Genomic DNA, 14,045 nt, shown 5'->3' with positions numbered 1-14,045 from the left:
CAAAGAGTTCTTCTAAAACAACTGCTAATGGAAGACTGTGTTACTATAAACAATATGTTTTTCCTGGAAACACTTTTACTGCCAATTATGTGCTGCATTTTAAAAACAACCATTACAATATCTTCAGGACATTTTTCCCCTCAGAAAATATAATGGAAATCTATAACAAGCAAGGTTTATTTAGGACATTTGAATTTACAGACACTATTTTGGAAGTGTGCTTATGATGTTAAAAAAAAAAAAGTTCCTACCACCCTTTGGCTATGTATATATAGGACCTCTCAATAGGAAATGGTACTTCATTCAGTTACCTCAGAGTCAAATCTTGGAACACAGGTCCCAAAGAATTCAGAGACCTCATACCCCGAACACAGACCCCCAAAACTTCACATTCAAAGGACCTCAAAGATTTCAGAGACTTCACACCCTAAACATCAGTAACCAAATACCACACACACTACTCTTGGAGCACTGACCCTCTTAAGTTCAGAACCTCACACCCTGAGCTTAGATGCCAAAAAACAAAACAAAACCAAAAAACTTGGAAGCAAACTTGGGAAACAAACCCTCAAAAAGGTCAGGCTCCTCCATCCTTGAAAAGAGACCCCAAACACCTCAGACTCCAACCTTGGAACACATACCATGAGAATATACTATGTCATTACAATCTGGACACACCTCTGAATATTGGTGATTCAATATTTGGAACTTAGACCTTCAATGAATGCATAGACCTCATACCCAGTATACATCCTTACAAATACCTGAGATTCCAACCTTGACACAGACCTTCAACAAGTTCAATAAACTTACTCCTTTAAAAAAATCCATATATGGGGCGCCTGGGTGGCTCAGATGGTTAAGCGTCTGCCTTCGGCTCAGGTCATGATCTCAGGGTCCTGGGATCGAGTCCCGCATCGGGCTCCCTGCTCCTTGGGAGCCTGCTTCTCCCTCTGCCCCTCTCTCTCTCTGTCTCTCATGAATGAATAAATAAAATCTTTAAAAAAAAAGAAAATCCATATATGTCATATAAACATTAGAATAAGGCCCTACAAGATTTGTGAGTATTACACCCAGAAAACAGACATAAAAGGCCTCACATCTTGGAACACAGACCCTTAAAGATTTCACAGAACTAAAACTCTAAACACAGACATACAAATACATCAAATGCATTATCATAGACCCTCAAAGACTTCAAACCCTTACTCTCAAAATATTGATGCACGAATACCTCAAAATCAACCGTAAAAAAAAAAAAACCTTCAAAGAGTCAGATACCTCAGGCACCACCTGAACATGCACCGCCAAACACTTAAGACCTTGACCTGCCAACATAGACCTTCAAAGGTCAGAATGCTCACATGCTGAATACAGACTCCAGAAGCTCAGATTCAAAATTCATATCAAAGACCCTCAGCAATTTCAGAGTCCTCATACTCCAACCACAAATCCCTGAATTCACAAACCCAGATCCCCTGCAACATTAGACGGAAACCTGGGAATGCAGTTCATCAAAATGTTTCAGAACCTCCAACCCAGAAGTCACAGCCCTATAGAACACAAACTTTCGCACCAACATCGTTATAGCCTGGAGTGACCTCACATTCAGATCACAGACCCCAAAATACTTCAGATCAAACTCTGGAGCACAGACAGTTAATAAGTTCAGATACCTCTTATGCCCTGATCACAGACTCCCAGAACCCCTGTTTCAAATCTTGGCACAAATCCTCAAAGACTTCAGAGTCCTTATCCCATGAACACAGACCTCCAAATATCTCAGATTTAAACCTTTGAACGTAGATTCTTAAAGAGTTCAGAGACCTCACATCCCGAACAGGGACGTCTAAACAACTCAGACAAAAAACTTGAAACCTAGAACTTAAAAGATTTCAAGAACCTTATTCTTTGAACACAGGGCAAAAATACCTCTGAAACTTGGGATCCAAGCTAAAGGTTTCAAAGACTTTACAACTTGATCACAGACCCCCAGTTACCTCAGATTTAAACCTTACACTGCAGACCCTGAAAAATTTCAGAAGGCCTCATACCCTGAACACAAACCAGCAGTTACTTCAGACTCAAACCTTTGGAGTGACCCTGAAAATTTTCAGAGAACATGAACACACACCTCTAAATATCTGACTCAAAACATGGAATATATGCCCTTAGGGAGATCAGAGACTTCCTACCCTAAGCATGGACTTCCAAACACCTCAGGCAAAAAACTCGGAACAAAGACTTTCAAAGAATTCATGGACCTCACTTTCTGAACACAGACCCCCAAATACCTCAGACCGAAATGTGGGACTCAGACATTCTAAAAGTTCAAAGACCATACACCCTGAAAACAAGTCTCTTAATTCCTAAGACTAAACCCACAGAACAGAAGCTGGAAATCTCAGAGTCTTCAAACTCTGAATACAGACCTATAAATAACTCAGGCTGAATCTTTGGGACACAGATCCTCGGAAAGTACAGAGACCTCATGCCATGAATGCAGACCTCCAGATACATGAAACTTAAGCCTTTGGAAACAGACCCCCACAGGTTTTGGAGACCTCTCACCCTGAACAGAGACTTGCCAAACACCTCAGACTCAAACATTAAAAGAAAGACACTAAAAGGTATGAGAGGCCTCACACTCTGATCATAGACCCACAATGACCTTAGGTTCAAACCTTACAACACAAATTTTCAAAGACTTCAGAGGCCTCACACTGTGACCACAGACAACCAAATACTTTAGAGTCAAAACCTTGAGCCACAGACCTCAAAGAGTTCAGAAATCTTATACCCTGAACATGACCTCCAAATACCTTACACAAAAATCTTGGAGCATAGCCACTCTAAGTGTTCAAGGGCCATACTCCTTGAGCACAGACCCCAAATGCATCAAATCTAAACATGAAACACAGACCCTCTAAAATTTTAGGGATCTCACACCTTGAATGCAAACCCCCATGTACCTCATAAACCTTATTAAAGCTCATAAGCCTCATTAAGCCTTATAAAGCTGATCTCAAAGATTTGAGGGACCTCATACCCTACACAGATAAAGTATTCAGAAGCCTCACACTCTCAACACTAATGACAGATGTCATGAAAACTATCCCTAAACCTAAACCAAAATGGGAAAGGAAAAGACTCATATCAACATCATTGTTGTTGGACACATAGATTCGGGCAAGTCTACCACTACTGGTCATCTGATCTACAAATGTGGTGGGATCAACAAAAGAACTATCAAAAAATTGGAGAAGGAGCCTGCTGAGATGGAAAAGGGCCTCTTCAAGTATGCCTGGGTCTTGGATAAACTGAAAGCTGAATGTGAGTGTGGTATCAACGTTGATATCTCCCTGTGGAAATTTGAAACCAGCAAGTATTGGGCGCCTGGGTGGCTCAGTTGGTTAAGCGACTGCCTTCGGCTCAGGTCATGATCCTGGAGTCCCGGGATCGAGTCTCACGTCGGGCTCCCTGCTCAGCAGGGAGTCTGCCTCTCTCTCTGACCCTCCCCCCTCTCATGCTCTCTATCTCATTCTCTCTCTCAAATAAATAAATAAAATCTTAAAAAAAAAAAAAAAGAAACCAGCAAGTATTATGCAATGATCATTGATGCCCCAGGACACAGAGACTTTATAAAAAACGTGATCACAGGCACATCTCAGGCTGACTGTGCTGTCCTGATTGTTGCTGCTGGTGTTGGTGAATTTGAAGCTGGTATCTCCAAGAATGGCAGACCCATGAGCATGCCCTTCTCGCTTTTTTTATTGTCAAGCAAAATATTTTTATTTTTATTTTATTTATTTTTTTTTTAAGATTTTATTTATTTATTTGAGAGAGAGAGAATGAGAAACAGAGAGCATGAGAAGGAGGAAGGTCAGAGGGAGAAGCAGACTCCCTGCTGAGCAGGGAGCCCGATGCGGGACTCGATCCCGGGACTCCAGGATCATGACCTGAGCCAAAGGCAGTCGCTTAACCAACTGAGCCACCCAGGCGCCCAAGCAAAATATTTTTAATTAGTAGGCTGATCATAAATAAATCCACATAAAAGATTTAACAGAATTACAGAGAGTTTTGTATTTCTTTTGTGGACTCAATTCATAATACGCATTAGTCAACCTCATTCTCTAACTGTGACAAAAAGGGTTGTCATCCAACAATGCAGCACAGTTTAAGCAATTCATATTTTGTAGTTACATTTTTACATTTTCTTTACAAATGTAACATTTATGTACATTATATATATATTTTTCTATAGTTCATGTACTGAAATGCTACTGTTTTTACAGGGAAAATATTGAATTCATGAATACAAATCATTCCTTGTTAAAAAGTAATTCATATAAACAAGTAACACAGTACCACTGCCTTTTGGCATCTCTTGTCAGAGTTCAAGTCCAGAAATGTTATATTAATTATCAGGAAAAGGGACTGATCTAATTTGACATTATGACATATCATTCCACAGAGCTACACAAATGTGCTGGCTTGCAATGGACAGAGCACTGTACTGCTGCGCTACTGGAAATGTGTAGAAACCAACTCAAAAGAGCCTCGGTGAAAGAGCATCATCATTACCATTAATTCAGGCTGAAGAAAATCTGTCAGGTTCTTTCTTCCCCTTTACCTTCTGCCAAAGCCTCAGGGTGCTATGCTATGCATTGTGTCTTGTAACAGCAAATGCCTTCATTTCAAATATCCTATGTGCTTCTCTGACAGATGATGCTTTACCTAGGCTATGGGTCTTTTTCTTCTTATTCAAACTTTATTCTACTTCACTTACAAATCTGCTGCTGAATGTGAAGCAAAAATTCATAATAAGAGAATGCGGCTTCTGTTCGGTCTTCAATCAAATGTTGAAAAAATTCCGTTTTGGCAGGACTCTCATCTTTTACCACGTGAAGAACTGGGCTTAATGGTCTGTTGTCTCTAAGCCAAGTTATAAAGGATCTCGCCCTTTCTGATGAAAGTGTATCTAGCTCTGGAAGATGTGTCATTTTCTGTGGTATTGATGCAAAATTAGGGTACCCAAGTACATCCTCAATGAAGTTATTGTTGGTGTTAAAAAAATGGATTCCACTGAGCCACCCACCCTACAGCTAGAAGAGATATTAGGAAATTGTTAAGGAAGGCACCACCTACATTAAGAAAATTGGCTACAACCTCAACACAGTAGCATTTGTGCCAATTTCTGGTTGGAATGGTGACAACATGCTGGAGCCCAGTGCTAACATGCCTTGGTTCAAGGGATGGAAAGTCACCGTAAAGATGGGAATGCCAGTGGAACCACAATGCATGAAGCTCTGGACTGTATTCTACCACCAATTCATCCAACTGATAAGCCCTTGCACCTGCCTCTCGAGGACGTCTACAAAATCGGTGGTATTGGTACTGTCCCCGTGGGCCGAGTGGAGACTGGTGTTCTTAAACCTGGCACGGTGGTCACCTTTGCTCCAGTCAATGTTACAACTGAAGTATAAGGTCTGTTGAAATGCACCATGAAGCTTTGAGTGAGGCTCTTCCTGGGGACAATGTGGGCTTCAATGTCAAGAATGTATCTGTCAGGGACGCCTGGGTGGCTCAGTCAGTTAAGCAGCTGCCTACGGCCCAGGTCATGATCCCAGGGTCCTGGGATCGAGTCCCACATCGGGCTCCTTGCTCAGCAGGGAACCTGCTTCTCCCTCTCTCTCCCTCTGCTTGTGCTCTCTCTGTCAAATAAATAAAATCTTAAAAAAAAAAAAAAGAATGTATCTGTCAAACATAACATAATAATAAAAAAAATTTTTTTTTAAAAAAGAATGTATCTGTCAATGATGTTCATTGTGGCAATGTGGCTAGTGACAGCAAAAGTGACCCACCAATGGAAGCAGCTGGCTTTACGGTTCAGGTGATTATCCTGAACCATCCAGGCCGAATCAGTGCTGGATATGCCCCTGTGCTGGATTGTGACCCAGCTCACATTGCTTGCAAGTTTGCTGAGCTGAAGGAGAAGATAGATCATCGTTCTGGAAAAAAGCTGGAAGATGGTCCCAAGTTATTGAAAACTGGTGATCCTGTCATCATTGATATGGTTCTTGGCAAGCCTATTTGTGTTGAGAGCTTCTCTGACTATCCTGTTCATGACTATTCATGACAGACTATCCTGTTCATTTTGCTGTTCATGACATGAGACCGACGGTTGCTGTGGGTGTCATCAAAGCAGTGGACAAGAAGGCAGCTGGAGCAGACAAGGTCACCAAGTCTGCCCAGAAAGCTCAGAAGGCTAAATGAATATTATCCCCAATACCTGCCACCCCAGTCTTAATCAGTGTTGGAAGAATGGTGTCAGAACTGTTTGCGTTGGGGCGCCTGGGTGGCTCAATCGTTAAGCATCTGCCTTAGGCTCAGGTCATGATCCCAGCGTCCTGGGATCGAGCCCCGCATCAGGCTCCCTACTCCGTGGGAAGCCTGCTTCTCCCTCTCCCACTCTCCCTGCTTGTGTTCCCTCTCTCGCTGTGTCTCTCTCTGTCAAATAAATAAAATCTTAAAAAAAAGGAACTGTTTATGTTAATTGGCCATTTAAGTTTAATAGTAAAAAACTGGTTAATGATAATGCATTGTAAAACCTTCAGAAGGAAAGGAGAATGTTTTGTGGACCATTTGGGGGTTTTTGTGTGTGTGTGGCATTTAAGTCATTAGTTTTTAAACTCAGTACTTTTTAATGGAAACAACTTGACCAAAAATCTGTCACAGAATTTTGAGACCCATTAAAACAAAAGTTTAATGAGAAAAAAAATTATAACATTGTGTGTAGTTTTCAACGTATGTGAATGTAACCAATCAGACAACTATAGCCTAAAGAGGAGATGGTAAAGAGGCCTATAAGGTGGCAAGTTTTCTACATCTGAACTGAAATGAGAAAATATTGATTCTAAGTGGAAAAGTTAAATATGTCGTTTGTAATTCCTAGAGCAACTACTATAAAACCACATGCAAAGATATAGTCAAACTCAACAGATATATTGAAATGGGATATTGAAAAGTTTTAAATAAACCAAAACAAGGCAGTAAAGGTAAAACAGGAATGAAAAACAGAAGGAAAAAACAGAAAACAATAACATGGTAGGTCTAAATCCAAACATCAATAATCCACGAAATTTAAATGGCCTAACTACATCAATTAAAGAACAAAGACTATCAAAATTAAAAACCATGACCTAACTATATGCAAATGTAATGATATAGGTAGGATGAAAACAAAAGGATGGCTGGCTTCTGTGTGGAGATATACAGACTTGGAAAGAGCATCACTTCCATCCTCACAAGAAAAAAGCTGGACAAACTGCAACTTAAATACTTTTCTTGAAACCATCAATGAAATGAGGTTTCTGGGAAAATAACTAACTTGAAATCTAGAGACAGGCACCTATAAGAAGACATAGGAGCTGAGCATTTGATTATCCGGGAAAGATGCCTTCAAATGTCACATAAGCCAGTAAGAAAATGAAGGTAAACATGTTTAACAAATTGCTAAAGGCTGAGTGTGTAGTACTGTGGGAGTGTGAAGTCCTAGGGGGTCGCAGACCTGGGAGTTTCACACCTGCTTGAACCCTTTTCTTCTAGAACACCACTAGGCACTGGCAGGGAAGCTGAGGAGAATCCTGAGAAGACTGAGGAAAATGGACAGCAGGGGCTGCTGAAAGTATACAAACCAATCTTCTCAATCTCCCATACAAAACAAAAGCCTTAGTTTGCATGCTGAAAACTATCAAAATATGTTGCCTAAGGTCACTGGTAAAAACCCACCGCAGTTGGGAGAAACATATGGAAACTGCCATTGAAACTCTTGCCTACCCATTCTATCTCCCCTAAGTAGCAAAAGCCTTCATCTGCAGGGGGAAGGACATCAAAGCTCTAGCCTACTGCAGCTGGGAGAAGGGAAGTCTGGGAGTGGGAATGGGGAGTGGGAATGGGGAGTAATCTCTATCCCTGGAGTAATAAGTGCTAGGCTCAGCATTCTATCTGGCAGAGTGCCAGAAACTCTTGTGAGGGCCACATAACCCTGAGACCCAGGTTCACAGTACCTGCCTAATACTGAGACTTACTAAGGACATCAGGAAACATACTCCCTCCCACTCCCCACCCACCAACAAGCCTCAACGAAAACATAAGCATGAAATACAACTAAGAGGGGGGCCTGGGTGGCTCAGTGGTTAAACGTCTGCCTTTGGCTCAGGTCATGATCCCAGGGTACTGGGATCGAGCCCCACATCGGGCTCCCTGCTCCGCGGGAAGCCTGCTTCTCCCTCTCCCACTCCCCCTGCTTGTGTTCCCTGTCTCGCTGTCTCTCTCTCTGTCAAATAAATAAATAAAATCTTAAAAAAAAAAAGAAATACAGCTAAGAAAGCTCTAAGAAACAGACTTTCTCTAGGGAACCACACAATGGAAAGACCCAAGTCCAAGTGGAGATCAAAACAAGGCATGAGTAGAAGGACTTGAAGGCTCTTGGTGTACTGAGGGTAACTACAGCAACAATAAACTTAGTACAACTCCTTACTAGATTAATACTAAATCCTAGCAGACATACCCATACTAAAATCCTAGGAGAAGTAACTGTACACTCTTCTCCAAACGTACAAAAGATTTCCTTCAGTATCTAACTGTGCTATACAACATATCACATTTTCAACATAGAATTCTTCTGCCTACAAAAAGGCAAGAAACACACAGCCTGGAGACAAAGCAATCATCAGAGCCAAACTTGGATATAACACAGATGATGAAAGTATCAGAGAAGTTAAAATAACTGTAGTTAATATGTTAAAGGTTCTAACGGAAATGGGAGTGAGAGAGAAAGTCCTCTCTGGTGTCTCAGTTAAGCCTGATTCTTAGGCAAGCACCGTGGACCGTGGTGTCGGGGGAACACCTTCACAATATTCCTGTCCCTTCCCTATGGGTAGAGCTTGTTTCCTGTTTGCTTCTCCCAGCAGCATGAGTATACCTAGCTACAGCTTTGATGCCCTGGCTCCTGAAGATGGAAGTTTTTGTTACTTTGGGAAGATAGGAAAGTAGGTCTGGGCCAAGTTTCCTTGATGACCTCCATTGCCTTCCCCTAGTTGCAGCACAATTTTACCAGTGCCTGCAGATTAAGCTTTTTCATTCTGTAAGGGGGATCAGGGAAATGGGTCTGGGAGGATTTTGGCAATGGCTGTTCTCTTCTCCTTGCTAGCACCACAGGGAAACCTTTCTGGATTCTCTGTGTGAGCCTGGTGGTATTCCTGGAGGAAAAGCCTGCAAGAGGGTGGGAACTCCACATGGCTGAGTCCCCTGGGAACTTCGCGTTCTCATGCTAGGTCCCCAGGAGTTCATCACAATTTTTTGTTTAATATTCATAATGGCTTCTGCCCCTGGTAAGCAAATGCTCCAGGCTTGTGTCTCCCTGTAGCTGCCTATCTCCCTCCAGATTTTGGGAAGACATTTACTCTATGACCTCAGTTCTTTGATGAGTACAAGAAAACTCATTAGTTTGTAATTCGTCCGATTTTCCCTTTGATGGGATAGGCAACATCTTTCCAGCTCTCCATCTCTGAACTGAACTTCTAGGTCATATGGTATGTGTATATTTAACTTTATAGGAACCTGCCAAACCATTTTCTAAGAGTGGCTATACAATTTTGTATTTGTGCCAATAACATATGAGAGATCCAGTTGTTCCACACCCTTATCAGTCCTTGGTATTGTCAGTACTTTCTCGTTTTGTTATTTAATAGGTGTGTAATGGTATCTCTTGTGGTTATAATTTGCATTTCCTAAATGGCCAATAATGTGGTGCATCTTTTCATGTGCTAATTTCCCATCTATATATCCTCTTTGGTTTAGTGATCATGACTTTTTGCCAATTTATAAATTGGGTTGTGTTTTTTTCTTGTTATTGAGTTTGGAGAGTTCTTTATATATTCTGGATGGAAGCCCTTTGTTAGATATATGATTTTCAAATATATTCTGTTTGTAGCTGTCTTTCATTAAAGTTAATATTTTATTAGTTTAAGGACCTTGAAGAGCCCTCATGAAAATTCAGACCTAAGGTGGGATTTTATAATATACACACGCATCCTCAAAATTGCAGCCTAATCTTTCCTACTCTTGTATAGTCATAAGCCAGCTACCTTATCTTGCATAATTGTAAGCCAACCACTTTTAAGATACCTTAAACAAAGAATCAAGTGCTCTGAAGTTTTAAGGTCAGAATATTAGGCAGGAATATGTTTGACCTTGTAAAGAGGAGATTATATCAGTTCAAATTAATTATCTTCTATGATAGAGAGAAAGGCCTTAAAATAAACTAGTAGATTTTCAATTATTCAGGCCTGAGCTAGGCTTCTGTTTCTATCCTTTAGTCTTACTAATGATTAGTTCTGTGGTTTAGGAATCATACTCCAAGGAATCCAGGAGTTCTATAGAGGATCCCCCAGAGGCTGTCTAAGAGATCAGCAAGGCAGGGACAGAGATGATAAGCTTCTGAGAGCCTCTCCTCTCTGGCTTCAAGCAGAGCAGCTGTTTTTTTATTATTAAGTTTGGCTATATTTTTTATTTAATAAACATTTGTATTTTGAAATGATTTTAGATTTACAGAACAGTTGCAAAGATAATACAAAGAGTCCCCAACATGGTATCTTTGTCATAGCTAAAAAATTAACATTGGTACTGTGCTTGGAGTACTGCTAACCAAACCACAGACTTTATTTAGATTTCATTAATTTCTCCAGTAAGATTCTTTTTTTAAAAAAAGATTTTATTTTTAAATAATCTCTACCTGCAACATGGGGCGCAAACTCACAACCCCGAGATCAAGACTCACATGCTCCATTGACTGAGCCAGCCAGGTGCCCCTCCACTAATATTCTTTTAATGTTCCAGAATCCAATCCAGGAAACCACATTGCATTAGAGAAGATTTTCTTTTCATTCTTTTGACAGTGTCTTTCACAAAGCAAAAGTTCTAAATTTTGATGAAGATTGACTTACCAATTTTTTTGTATGAATTGTGCTTTTAGTGTCATGTCTAAGAATTTCTGGACAAACTCAAGGTCTCCTAAGTTTTTTTCTTTAAGTTTTATAGTTTTATATTTTACATTTAGATATATGCTTATTTGGAATTAATTTTTGTGTATGATGTGAAGTTTAAATAGTTCATTTTTGTTGCATATGACTGTCCAATTGTCCCCACACCATTTATTAAAAATACAGATTTTCCTCGCCTTACAATGGGGCTATGTCCCCAAAAAAACCGATCAAAAGTTGAAAGTACTGTAAGTTGAAAATGCATCTAATAAACCTAACCTACCAAACATCATAGCTTAGCCTAGCCTTAAACAGGCTCAGAACACTTATACTAGCCTGCAGTTGGGCAAAATCATCTAACACAAAGCCTATTTTATTTGATCATTTTTTTAAAGATTTTATTTATTTATTTGACAGAGAGAGAGAGAGAGAGAGAGAGCACACAAGCAGGTGGAACAGCAGGCAGAGGGAGAGGGAGAAGCCGGCTCCCCGCTGAGCAGAGAGTCTGATGCGGGGCTCGATCCCAGGACCCTGGGACCATGACCTGAGCTGAAGGCAGACGCTTAACAACTGAGACACCCAGGTGACTGACAAAGCCTATTTTATAATAAAGGGTTGAATATCTCATGTAATATATTGAATAATGTACTGAAAGTGAAAAACAGAATGGTTGTATGGGTACAGAACGGTTGTAAGTGTATTGGTTCCTCTTTTTTTTTTTAAAGATTTATTTATTTATTTATTAGAAAGAGAGAGAGAGCATGAGGGGGGAAAAGTCAGGGGGAGAAGCAGACTCCCCGCCGAGCAGGGAGCCCGATGCGGGACTCGATCCCGGGACTCCAGGATCATGACCTGAGCCGAAGGCAGTCGCTTAACCAACTGAGCCACCCAGGCGCCCGTATTGGTTCCTCTTAATTGCATGGCTGACTGGGAGCTATGACTTGTCACTGCTGCCCAGCGTCATGAATAAGTATTATATTACATATAGTTAGTCTGGGAAAAGATGAAAGCTCAAAATTCAAGGTACCATTTCTACTGAAAGTATATTGCTTTTACACCACTGTAAACTTGAAAAATTGTAAGTCAAACCACTGTAAGCCATTGTACTACCCTGTACGATCATCTATACTACCCTTCATCCATTGAATTGGTTTTGCACCTTTGTCAAAAACACAATTGGCCATATTTGTGTGGGCCAATTTCTAGGCTCTATTCTATCCCATTCATCTAGGCATCTTGATTACTGTCACTTTATAATAATTCCTTTTTTTAAAATTTTCTTTTATTATGTTATGTTAATCACCATACATTACATTATTAGTTTTTGATGTAGTGTTCCACGATTCATTGTTTGCATATAACACCCAGTGCTCCTTTCAGTACGTGCCCTCTTTAATACCCATCACCAGGCTAACCCATCCCCCCACCCCCGTCCCCTCTAAAACCCTCAGTTTGTTTCTCAGAGTCCATAGTCTCTCATGGGTGGTCTCCCCCTCTGATATCCCCCCTTCATTTTTCCCTTCCTACTATCTTCTTCTTCTTATTTTTTTAACATACAATGTATTATTTGTTTCAGAGGTACAGGTCTGTGATTCAACAGTCTTACACAATTCACAGCGCTCACCATAGCACATACCCTCCCCAATGTCTATCACCCAACCACCCCATCCTTCCCACCCCCCACCACTCCAGCAACCTTAAGTTTGTTTCCTGAGATTAAGAATTCCTCATACCAGTGAGATCATATGATACATGTCTTTCTCTGATTGACTTATTTCGCTTAGCATAATACCCTCTACTTACATCCACGTCGTTGCAAATGGCAAGATTTTGTTTTCTTTGATGGCTGCATAATATTCCATTGTATATATATATCACATCTTATTTATCCATTCATCTGTTGATGGACATCTTGGCTCTTTCCATAGTTTGGCTATTGTGGACATTGCTGCTATAAACATTGGGGTGCACATACCCCTTTGCATCACTACATTTGTATCTTTGGGGTAAATACCCAGTAGTACAATTGCTGGGTGGTACAGTAGCAACATTTTCAACTTTTTGAGGAACCTCCATACTGTTTTCCAGAGTGGCTGCACCAGCTTGCATTCCCACCAACAGTGTAGGAGGGTTCCCTTTTCTCTGCATCCCCGCCAACATCTGTCATTTCCTGACTTGTTAATTTTAGCCATTCTGACTGGTGTGAGGTGGTATCTCATTGAGGTTTTGATTTGGATTTCCCTGATGCCAAGCAATGTTGAGCACTTTTTCATGTGTCTGTTGGCCATTTGGATGTCTTCTTTGGAAAAATGTCTGTTCATGTCTTCTGCCCATTTCTTGATTGGATCATTTGTTCTTTGGGTGTTGAGTTTGATAAGTTCTTTATAAAAGATTTTGGATACTAGCCCTTTATCTGATATGTCATTTGCAAATATCTTCTTCCATTCTTTCGGTTGTCTTTTGGTTTTGTTGACTGTTTCCTTTGCTGTGCAAAAGTTTTTTATCATGATGAAGTCCCAGTAGTTCATTTTTGCCCTTGCTTCCCTTGCCTTTGGCGATGTTTCTAGGGAGAAGTTGCTGCAGCTGAGGTCGAAGAGGTTGCTGCCTGTGTTCTCGTTTAGGATTTTGATGGACTCCTGTCTCACATCTTAGGCCTTTCATCCATTTTGAGTCTATTTTTGAGTGTGGTGTAAGGAAATGGTCCAGTTTCATTCTTCTGCATGTGGCTGTCCAATTTTCCCAACACCATTTGTTGAAGAGACTGTCTTTTTTCCATTGGACATTCGTTCCTGCTTTGTTGAAGATAGTTGACCATAGAGTTGAGGGTCCATTTCTGGGCTCTCTATTCTGTTCCACTGATCTATGTGTCTGTTTTTCTGTCAGCACCATACTGTCTTGATGATTACAGTTTGTAATAGAGCTTGAAGTCCGGAATTGTGATGCCATCAGCTTTGCTTTTCCTTTTCAACATTCCTCTGGATATTTGGGGTCTTTTCTGGT

General features: G+C 40.7%; 1 pseudogene; it reads left to right on the top strand.

The window, feature by feature from the left end:
* Nucleotides 1-3,134: 3,134 nt before the first annotated feature.
* LOC110571367 lies at nt 3,135-6,276 on the top strand (annotated as a pseudogene).
* Nucleotides 6,277-14,045: the final 7,769 nt, after the last annotated feature.

Source organism: Neomonachus schauinslandi, chromosome X (assembly GCF_002201575.2).
Source record: "Neomonachus schauinslandi chromosome X, ASM220157v2, whole genome shotgun sequence".
Classification (NCBI taxonomy): domain Eukaryota; kingdom Metazoa; phylum Chordata; class Mammalia; order Carnivora; family Phocidae; genus Neomonachus; species Neomonachus schauinslandi.
Note: the sequence above shows the minus strand (reverse complement) of the source record. Positions and strands in the feature narration are given on the sequence as shown.